Raw genomic sequence first — 11,073 nt, forward strand, 5'->3', positions numbered from 1 at the left:
ACTCTAGACCCAGTACTGTGCCACCTAGCTGCCCAATGGCATTCTACAGCTAACAAATACTCTGATTTCCCCCCATAAGACCACAGCCTCATTGGCTATTATTTTAATGATTCATTGGCTTACTGTTTAAATTTCTTCTGAGTACCTTGGGGGTGAAAAACCCCTGTCACACATCCTCTCATTCTTCCACAGAAGAAGTCACTCCTAGGAAGTTGAAAGGACTAGTAATAGAAGTCTGAGGCTCTCTCACCACCTGTTTGCCTTCACTCATGGCCATTCCATCCCCTGTTTTCTTCTCTTATAACTCTAATCTTAGCTGCATTGAACACACTCTTCAAAGCAACCTCTAGGTCAAAGATCAAAGCTCCCCCTCTTCACCTATTGGTCCCTATCTCCCTTGCATTGCTGTTTTTTTTAAACTTGGTTAATTACTACATTCATTAATCTTTCTTCTGCCTTCAAAGACATGGTCTTTAAAAATCAAAAGTTCTTTCACCTCTACCTTTAATGGATTAATATACGGGAGCAATTTATCTTTACTCTCCTTTGCTTTGACAATACCAATTTTCCAAAGATATCAATCAGAACTGGAGAATATATTTTTATTGTCCCTACCAAGCTCCAATACCATAGAGTGAATGAGAAATTTCTTTTTATTCCAGTGAAAGGTTGTCCCCATATATTTCCACAACATTTTCACCACTGGAAACTGGAAGCCTTTATCTGGCCATCCCACCACTCAGGGATCCCTTCTTTCACTAGCTTAAAAAAAGGGGGGGAGGCTAAGAATTTAATCACAAAATTATTGCAAAATATCCCCCCACAGACTTATACCAAATATTTTAGGCCACACATAACCCTGGCCCAGGCCAACAATTGAGCCTCAGGGATTTAGACAGTATTTACAGGCCATAAAATAAAAATAATTTTACTATTCACAAGAATTGAAAAGAATACCATGTTTAGTTTTAAAAGACATAAAACACTGCTACCCTTTACCTCCACATCAGGTCAGGAACTCAGGAAATCATCCCTTGCAGGGCAAATTTAGGAATGATCTCTTTTGCAGTTTTCCCCTGATCTAGGCAGCAAATAAGCCAAATAACCTATCTCCCTTTTCAAGGACCAGCCCAGGCTGAAAAAGAAGGTGAAGGAAGAAGGACCAGGGGTGAAAGGGAAAGGAGGAAGAAGAGACTCTGGCTGCAACTGCAGAAGAAATGTTAGGGATCCCACCCTTATTTCCTCAGGTCTAAGCCTAGCCTCCTCAACTATAGCCTTCATTCCCCTCTCCCCACACATAAATTAAGGACAACGTTGACCACAGACAGAAAGCCAGATTGCCAAGGGTTGAGAAATGAGTGAGATGAGAGTTGTATCAAAGAGTGTAAACAGCTTTCTGTAGGATTTGGGGTATGAACAGGAACAGAGATATATGAGGATAGCTGGAGGGGTAAAGAGTTGTTGTTATTTTAAAGGGAAATCTGGGCATGTTTGGAAGAAAGAGGGAAGAAATGCGGGCAAAAAGATGTACTTCTTTCTCTTCTGGCCTGACCACCAAGCAAATCTTAACCAAGTCAGCCCAGTAGGCTTTCCCTCTTCTCAATTCCTCTATCACATATACATATCCTATATCTAACTGGGCGCAAATCATGCTTTGGTACATTTTGTATATTATCATATTTGTTAGTTGTCCCTCTGTATGCACATCATTTTCATAAAGAGTTTATAAGCTTCTTAGGGGCAAAAAAAAAAAATACTTAGTGTTTCCAATAGCCCCTGTTTGACTCATTTGTTTTTCAAAAAAATACTTTATCTTTTCCCAATTAGATGGAAAAATAATTTTTAACATTAAAAAAAAAATTTTGAGTTCTAAATTGTCTCCCCACCTTCTTCTCCCTCCTCCCTAGCACGGTGTTAGACATGTGTAATCATGCAAAACATATTAGTCATGTTGTGAAAGAAAAAACAGACCAAAAAAGTGAAAAAGAATATGCTTTGATCTGCATTCAGTCTCTGTCAAGTTCTTTCTCTGGAGATGGATATCATTTTTCATCATGAGTCCTTTGGGATTGTCTTGGATTGTATTGCTAAGAATGGCTGAGTCATTCACAGTTAATCATTGTACAATATTGCTCTTACTGTGTACGCTGTTCTCCTGGTTCTGCTTACTTCATTCCACATCAGTTCATATAAGTCTTTTTAGGACTTTGTGAAATCTACCTGCTTGTTATTTCTTTTATAAATTAATTTATTTTTCATTTTCAGCATTCATTCCATAAGTTTTAAATTTTCTCTCCCTTTCTCTCCTCCCCCCTCTCCAAGATGGCATGCAGTCTGATATAATTTCTATGTATACATTCCAATTAAACATTTTCACATTAGTCATGTTATATAGAAGAATTAGAACAAATGGGAGGAATCATGAGAAAGAAAAAAACAAAACAGAAAAAAGAGCAAATAGTATGCTTCAGCCTGCATTCAGACTCCATATTTCTTTCTCTGAATGTGGATGGCAGTTTTCATCATGAGTCTTTTAGAGTTGTCTTAGATCCTTGCATTGCTGAGAAAAGCTAAGTCTATCAAAATCAGTCATCACACTCAGCATCAGTTCATGCAAGTCTTTCCAAGTTCTTCTGAAGTCTGCCTGCTCATCATTTCTTATACCACAATGGTATTCCATTACCATCATATGCCACAAACTTGCTCAAGCCATTCCCCAATTGATAGGCATCCCCTCAGTTTCCAGTTCTTTGCCACCACAAAAAGAGCTGCTATAAATATTTTTGTACAAATAGGTCCTTTCCCCTTTTTTCTTTAATCTCTCTGGGAAACAGACCTAGTAGTGGTATTAGACTCAGATGCCTACAGAATATATAATCTGAAGCATCCAATAGCCAGTTTGAGGCATGTGACTGGAGAATAGTAGAGGGGCTAGGGATGGCTGTAGAGTTCTGGAAATCAGAGTCAGAGTTCTAAGCTCAAAGCCTACAACTACACTAAGACTTTTGGGATACTTTGAATATTAATCTCCTTCCTGCATTCTGTGGTCCAGGCAAACTGGCCTTTCTGCTGGTCCTTCATCTTCCAAGTCTGTGCCTTTGAGGACTGTCTCCTGTGCCTTACAGGTCCTCCCTCCTTACCTTCTCCTCTGACAATCCTTTGTTTCTTTCAAAACTTCTCAAGTATCACCTTCTACATGAAGCCTTTCCTGATCCCCCCAGTTGTTAATTTTACCTTATACTTATTTATTTATATTTCACATAGATTTAATTATCTACACATTTTCTCTCTCTTATAGGATGAAAGAAGTATCTCTGAGGTCAGGGATAGTTTTGTTTTCATCTTTTGCCTGGCACATTGTGGGTATTTAATAATCCTTGGTGATGGATAGATCTATGGATCAATCAACTGACTAATTGTGAGTCAGAATTGTAGAACCACAGAATCCCACAACTGAAGGGGACTTCAGGGGTTCTTCAATGTTCTTCTTCTGAAGCTGGTTCTCTATTCACTATATCAAGATGCTTCTTAATAGTTTTCAGTTTATAATACACTTCTCCCTCTTTCTCTCAGAGAGGCTAAGTCCCCTACCTACATTCATACAGGACATTAGGGTTAGAGCTGTTAGTTGCTGAACATGTAAACATGATATGGGCATCCCAGTGAACAGAGTGGTATACAAGAGAATATGGTGTGGCATCAACATGTGTACCCTTACACATGCATATTTGTATATAGGTATATAATATGTGTTCTGGCAGCTAGATGACACAGTGGATGGAGTGCAGGATCTGAAGTCAGGAAGACTCATCTTTGTGAACTCAAATGCAGCTTTAGACACTTACTAGCTGTGTGTCCTTGAGCAAGTCACTTAGCCCTGTTTGTCTCAGTTTCCTCATCTGTAAAATGAGTTGCAGAAGGAAATGGCAAACCACTCCAGTATCTTTCACATGGAAACCCCAAATGGGGTCACAAAGAAACAACTGAAAAGGACTGAACAACCACAACAAATATAATATGTGTACACGTGTTCTTGAGCATGACACTAAGAGCGTGTACCAAATTAAGTAATTTCTATAAAGTGCTTCGCAAATCTTAAAACTACATAAATTGCATCTACTATTTTTATTTTTATGTGTGACAACTTGGCATAGTGAATAAAGAATCAACCTCAGAACCAGCAAAGATCGGAATTCAGGGCGTACCCCTTACCCGTGACTGTGTGACCTTGGGAAAGCTGCTTAATTTGTCCGTGCTCTTGGTTCCTCTCTTAGGCTATAAGTTGCAGAGGAGATGCTCACCTGTATTTGCAGCAAGGATTTTCTTTTGTAGGAGTTCAGGGTACTGTTGAAATCCCAGGTTCAGTCCCTCTCCTTGTCTCTATCTCTATCTGTGGGTAACAGAACAATATGTCTTTACATTCTTTAAGGGGTGATTTTGGAATTAAGGGTAACAACACGTCATGCAGGAACTCCATTGGTGCTAATCACAACCCATTTATGACTTAGTTCTAGAGAGTCTTTTATGACACAAAGAGATGCAACCTGTGCCCAGAGTCCTATAGAGGCACATGAACAAGGTGAGATGTGAACTCAGTTCTTTCTGGTTCCAAAGTTGGCTCTCTGTTCACTATATCAAGATGTTCCTTAATAGCCTGTTACAGTTCATAATACACCTCACATCCATTAGCTCATTTGATTCCCACAATAAGCCTGTGAGGTAGATATTATAAGTATCCCTATTTTACAGATGAGGAAACTGAGGCCCTTGAGGTCACACACCAAGTAAGTAACAGAAGCAGAACCAAACCCACTGCTTGGCAAGGTTCAGATGCTGTGCCTTTCCCCACTGCACACTCCAGCTGCCTCTGCGTGGGTGCCTAAGCGTGGGACCACGCTCATGGAAACATAGAGTGGCAGCCCAATTTTAGGAGCCTCTCTGGGGGAGCCCACGTTCCCATAGCAACAGCCTTTCTAATCCTCCAAGCAGCTTCTGCATTCCAGCGCTGGCTTGGTGCCAGTAAGTGTGCCCAGTGAGAGTGTCACCCTAAACCACAAGCACAGGAGCTCGAGTAAACCAACCCAGTGCTGAGGAAGACAAGCGCTGGCCCAGCTCGAGTGTAAGTGGAACCACGGAGGAAAGAGAGATCTCGGCCATGAAAAAATCATTAGCCAACCAATCCCCTGGGCCTATTTTCAGGAACAATGAGAGCAGCCTGGGCCCAGGAAACCTGACCAGGACCCTGGGGGGAACTGAGGAGCAGGGCCTGAGCTAGAAAGAAAGAAATCAGGGCCTCTGGCTAGTTCTCTGAGAGGTGGACCAAATGAGTTCCTCCTCCTTCTCTTCCTCCTCTGCTCTGGATCCTGAGGAACTGAGGAAATCAAGAAAAGGAGCAGAAGGGCTAAAGGCCACCAAGGGAGTCTCTGACATACACACACAGTGGTCCCCAAAACCTCCTGGGAGATGACCCATCTAGACTGGCTGTGTGTGGGCTGAGGGATGCCAGAGAGCTAGCAGTTATTCTTGGAGCTAGGAGGATTTCTAAATGTGCTAAATTTACTATTATTGTTGGAGAGGGGTGGGGGGTTTGGAGCTCCCCAGAGTTATTACCAGGAATTTTTTCATTTGGGGCAAAATCAGTTGAGGGAAGGAGCCAATTCCTTGATCCTGGTCCCCTTAGTTGGGAACATTCTCTTTCCTCCTCCTCACATAATCAAGTGTGTGCTTTTCTGTTTATATGTCATATCCATCAGGTAGAACAGGAACTCCAGCACTGCTACAGCAGGTCTTCAGTGCACACAAGAGGGGGGATGGTCTGGGACCAGAGCAATAGCATGCTAGGGGTAGTTGCCAGAAGCTAGCTGTGCTACCCAGGACCATGAATGAATTCGAAGTGAAATGCAGGGATGGAGGTAGAAGAAAAGGCAGCACTCAGTCTCCTTGGGAGAAAGTATTCCAACCCCACCCCACCCCCAAAGTCAGTGCCCTGGGACAAAGCCTTGTTCACCTGAGGCTAGTTAAATTCTAGATGTTAAACTCAAGCCTGGCTGTTAAGTTCAAGAATTGTAGTCCTACTACAGACTTCGGGTTATTTAGGGCTGGCTCTGAGCCTAGAGACCTAAGCTGTTTGCAGGTGGCTCTGACAAGATGTTTCATTATCCCCAGGATAGCCCCTGGAGGATTTCCAGAGATTTCCAAAACTTCCGGGCCCTTTATAGCCTTGAGGAGTCTGTCTAGGGCCTGGTCAGGCCTGCTCACGGGAGCTGTCAAACTTCTGCCAGCTCACACCATCCGTCACAGCCTCTCCTGGGCACCAGGCCTGGTCTCTCTGTGTTGCCATGGTGTCAGAGCCTGAGCCAGCTCTGGGAGCTTTGTACTGCCTTGAGTCTGCTATATAACCCTGAGGGAAAAACCTACTCAGAATTCAGCCCTCAGGGAAGAGTATTCCTTACCTCCCCCTGGTTTGGGGCCACTACCATCCTCACCCCACCCCTGCCACCATTTTGAATTTCTTCTTAGAGGGAAGAGAGAAGCAGTGGTAGGCCTGGCAAACACAGGGACCGCTGCTTTGGTTGGGTTGGCTCCCGATGTAGGCTCAATAGATAAAAAAATCTGAATTTGAATCCTGACTGTGGCCCTTACCTACCCAGCCACCATGGGCCAGATGTTCATCTCTTTGGATAAGGGCGTTAAGACAACAGGAGTTCTTAACTTGTAGGTAGATTTTAGCAGGTCTGTGAATTTGGATGGGAAATACTGGCACCTTTATTTCAATATAATTAGATTCCTTCAGAATCCTACTACTTTATTTTATGCACTTAAAACCAATCTTCCACAAAGGAGCTCATAGGCTTCACCTTAGGCCAAAGGGGAGCCTATGACCCCCAAAAGCTGAGGAATCCCTGGACTAGAAAATTTTTAAGATCTCTTTTAGCTCTAAATCTGATAATTCTTAGCACTATTCCCAGTCTGACCTGTGGGGAGCTGGCCATTCTCCAGAAGAAAGAGGGAAAGCCCCATATCTAAGATGCTCTTTCCAGCTCCCTCACTAGCATCCACAAGGGAAATACAGGAGAAGGAAAAATGCTCTGAGAGTAAGTGAGGACGGAAGCACCCCAGGCTGAGACAAAAAGCACCTTTCCCAAAGAGACAGGAGGACTAAAGCTGGCTTTTAGGTCATTCTTGTCCAAGTCAGTGGACCTGGAGTCAGGGAAACCTGAATTCAAACACAGCCTCAGACACTCACTAGCTATATGGCCTTGAATAAGTCCCATAACCTCTATCTGCCTCAGTTGCCTCAACTGGAATATGGGGATAATAATAGTCATACAATATATATAAATTTATTTGTATAAATGAATAATAATAATATAATAATACCTCCTGTTGTGAGGAGCAAATTAGATAGTTATGAAGCACTTTGCAAATCTTAAGGTACTATATGAATGCTTATTATTAACTGCTTGTTTTTACAGAAGAGACTCAGAAGCCTGTCTGTCAGTCTGTGTGTCTGTCTAGGGAAAGCTGAAAGATTAAAGGGGAGGGGAAGTGGGCAGCTCTCAAATGCCCAGAACATTTCCCATTTTTGTGTCCTTGGGCTAATCTTAGGCTCCTAGGACCGTCCCCCAAGCCTGGGAGGGAAGTCCCTCCTCATCTTTGCCTTTCAGAATCCTAGTCTTCCATTAGGACTCAGCTCCTGAAGCCTCCCTGATTTCCTAAATAGTGAAGTGCTGCCTCAAGTATCCCAAAGGCTCTTAGCTCTTCCTTGCCCTCTCCTCCAACCTTATAGTATATTTATCAGTCTGCATACGATACATCCCTCTCCTCGAGCACTATAAAACGTAAGCTCCCTGAGGGCTGAGGCAGTTTCTTTTTTTGGTTCTATATCCCTGACACCTAGCACTTAATAAAGGTTTTTTGAATTGAATCATCTAATCTAACCCTCTTATTTTACAGATGAGGACACCGAGGCCATGAGTTGACAAGAACAACCAGGATGGGAGGCAGAATTCAAATCAAATCTGATATTCTTTCCATTCCCCTACTCTGCTTTCCTCAGAGAAGGTGAAGGATAAACCCAGCATGCCAAGCTGTGGAACAAAATTTCCAGGCACTCAGAACACTACTACTTATTTCCCTTATGGTTGAGTACAAAATATACAGTCTGCCTCCCTTAAGCCCTCTGGACAATTTGTAGTCCTGAAAGAGGGCACTGTCCCTTTGTGGGTACAGAAAAATGCAAAGGATTAAAGACGATGGAGGCACAAGAGATCCTAAATGGCATGGGCCTTTTGCATATCAACCCACCCCTGACTTCTCCATATTCCTGGAGAGTATATAAGCAGACCCAGTGGTCCCAGGAAAAAGGCCTTGTCCACCCTTTTCCCAACCCTACCCCCACCCCCACCCCAGCTGCCTCTGGCTCTCACAAGAGGTCCAATTAGAGTCTCAGCAACCACCATGCTCCAATAGGGCACCCGATGCCCATTAGTGAGCTGTCAGTAGCCCATTCATATGCTAATGAGGCTATTAAGCTAATCAGCAAGAACGGCGTCCAACAGCCTGAGCATCTCTTTCAGGAACATGGTAGTGGCCAGAAGTGACCCATAGCTCCTTTGAAATGAAGCCAGGGTAGCACAGGTGCGGGTTGGGAAGTTTGCTAAGTAGCCACACAGGCAAGACCATTCATACACAACCATATCTCTGTGCAGTTCTTCCTGGCTCGGATCATCCACACAAAACTTTTCATCACTATACATGTCTACATGTGATTTTATCCACAGACTGAAATATGCCCCTGTTACCCACACACATATAGCCTCTTAGCCCATGTGAACAGTGTAACCATTTAGATTGTTTCCAGTAGTGGTTCCTCGAACATCCCCCATTCATTCCTTTCCTGATTCCCTCCTTCCCTTTCTTCCTCCCTCCCTCCCTCCCTCCCTCCCTCCCTTCCTTCCTTCCTTCCTTCCTTCCTTCCTTCCTTCCTTCCTTCCTTCCTTCCTTCCTTCCTTCCTTCCTTCCTTCCTTCCCTCCTTCCTTACTTCATTCATTAACTGCACATTTATTAAGCTCCTACTAAGTGTAGAGCACTGAATTTAGCATTGGAAAAGATACAAAGTTTACTTAAGACAAGAGCCCTGCCCTTGTGGACCTTACGGTTTAGTAAATCTCTTCTCCCTACTCTGTACTCTCTGACCTCCCTGTACCAGGTTACCGGGCTAAGATCCAACTTCTGTCCTGTTACTGGTGCACAAACACACTTGCCTGCCCATATTCAGGGTCCTTGTCTGGGACAGGACTCTGGGATCTTCAGACCTCAACTCCAGTCACCCCAAAAGTTGTTGAGTTCCCAGAGAGTCAGAGGATCCAACATTTAGAGCAGGAGGGAACCTTAAGGGTCATCTAGTCTGACCCCTTCATTTAACCGAAGCTTAGAAAGGGTTAGCGACAAGCTGCTTGCACTTTCATGTTTGTAACATGCTTTAGACATTTCTAATTTGATCCTCACCGTAGCCCGGGGGGGTAGGTGCTTTATTACTTACCATATTCCAGTTGAGAAAACTGAGGCAGATGGAGGTTATGGGACTTATTCAGGGTCACACAGCTAATGAGTATCTGTAGTAGACACTTAATAATTACTTGTTGATTGATTGGTTACTCTAGGCTCACAAATAGTTAAGTAGTAGATACTACAGATAAGCTTCCTAATCTCTCTGGGGATGTGGAGGAGTGTGAAAAATCAACTAAGACAGTTGGGACAATGAATACTTGCAGAGACTCCTCAGTCTTGGTACAAAATTTAGGCTAACTCCCCTCAGATCCAAAGAAATCCCCCTACCCCTTTCCTCTGTCTCAGTCCCCTCCCCCCTTCTGAGTCCCCAGGGAGACATTTGGGTCAAAACACCCAGATGAGGAAGAGGACACCTTGGTTGGTTGCCTCCCAGGATAGGGAGATCCTATTTCTCTTCTGGCTCCTGGCCCCCAGGGCAGGTGCAGAAGACAGACTGGCCTGGGGATAAGGAAAGGATGACAGTGAGTGGAGGGGGCAGAGGGAGCATTGCTTTAGAGACCTCCCAAGACACCTTGGGCACCCTCAGAGACACATCGCCACAGATGCTAAGCCAATACTAGGAGGACCTATTTCAATATCGGGGGCCATATTTATCAAACAGCCTAGGGAGACCGTGGCTGCAGAGAGGAAGAAGGGAGAAGCCCCTGAAGATGGTGAGGAAGAGGAAGGCTGAAGGGGGAAGTCTCACTTTCCTCAGTAGCACTAGGCAGGACTCTGGCTGTGTCTGAACACTCTGCCTCCAGACCTCCCAGGATGGGTAGCTCTCTGTGTTCTTGCATTGTCATTGAACTATGAGCCCTAGAAGGCAGAACTCACTCCCTTCATAGGGTACCCAGCAGACTGGCCACATGCAACATCATAATTGTGACAGCTCGAATTTCTACTGGCACTTTTGAAGTTGAACAAGCATATCTCCCCCACAAGAACTTGATCAATCAGTAAACAGTGCCTACTATGTGCTAGGATTGTGTTAAGCTCGGTGAATTAGGTGGTGCAAATATGATTATCTCCATTTTACAGACGAGGAAACTAAGGGGTTAAGTGACACTTAGCCGGGGTCACACAGCCAGTGTTAGAGCCTGTATTCAAACCCAGGGTTCTCTTGACTTCAAGCCTATCTTTCCTCTACAATACTCTCGGGACATAGTCCCCACTGCTAAGAAGAATTCGTGGCCCCTGCTGCTTCCTCCATTAAGGATGAAGAGAAAACATAGTAGGGGGAAAACCCATTGACTCTGGAATCAGAAGCCCTGGGTTCAAACCCTGCCTCTGAACTTTGCATATGAACTTTGGGCAAGTTGTTTAATCTCCCTGGGCCCCCCCCCCCTCCTCAACTCTAAAATGAAGGGGGGATGATGTAGGCTTAGCCCTAAATCTTTGTTACTATGTCTAAGATTTCTTTCCTCTCCCCAATAATTAAGTGGCTTTCAGAACCACTCACAAACCTCTGCCACTATATCCCACAAACCTCAGTTCCCCTTATCTCCCAGCTATATCAA

The 11,073-nt window shown here is 44.0% G+C and overlaps 1 long non-coding RNA gene across 1 annotated transcript in view; it reads right to left on the minus strand.

The window, feature by feature from the left end:
- The window catches only part of LOC140527952 (uncharacterized), a 54,965-nt gene that overhangs the window by 33,176 nt on the left and 10,716 nt on the right, over nucleotides 1–11,073 (minus strand). The window contains exon 2 of the long non-coding RNA XR_011974991.1: nucleotides 4,302–4,390. This is a non-coding gene — a long non-coding RNA (uncharacterized lncRNA). The remainder of the gene's footprint in view (nucleotides 1–4,301; nucleotides 4,391–11,073) is intronic.

This window comes from Notamacropus eugenii, chromosome 2 (genome assembly GCF_028372415.1).
Source record: "Notamacropus eugenii isolate mMacEug1 chromosome 2, mMacEug1.pri_v2, whole genome shotgun sequence".
Lineage (NCBI taxonomy): Eukaryota > Metazoa > Chordata > Mammalia > Diprotodontia > Macropodidae > Notamacropus > Notamacropus eugenii.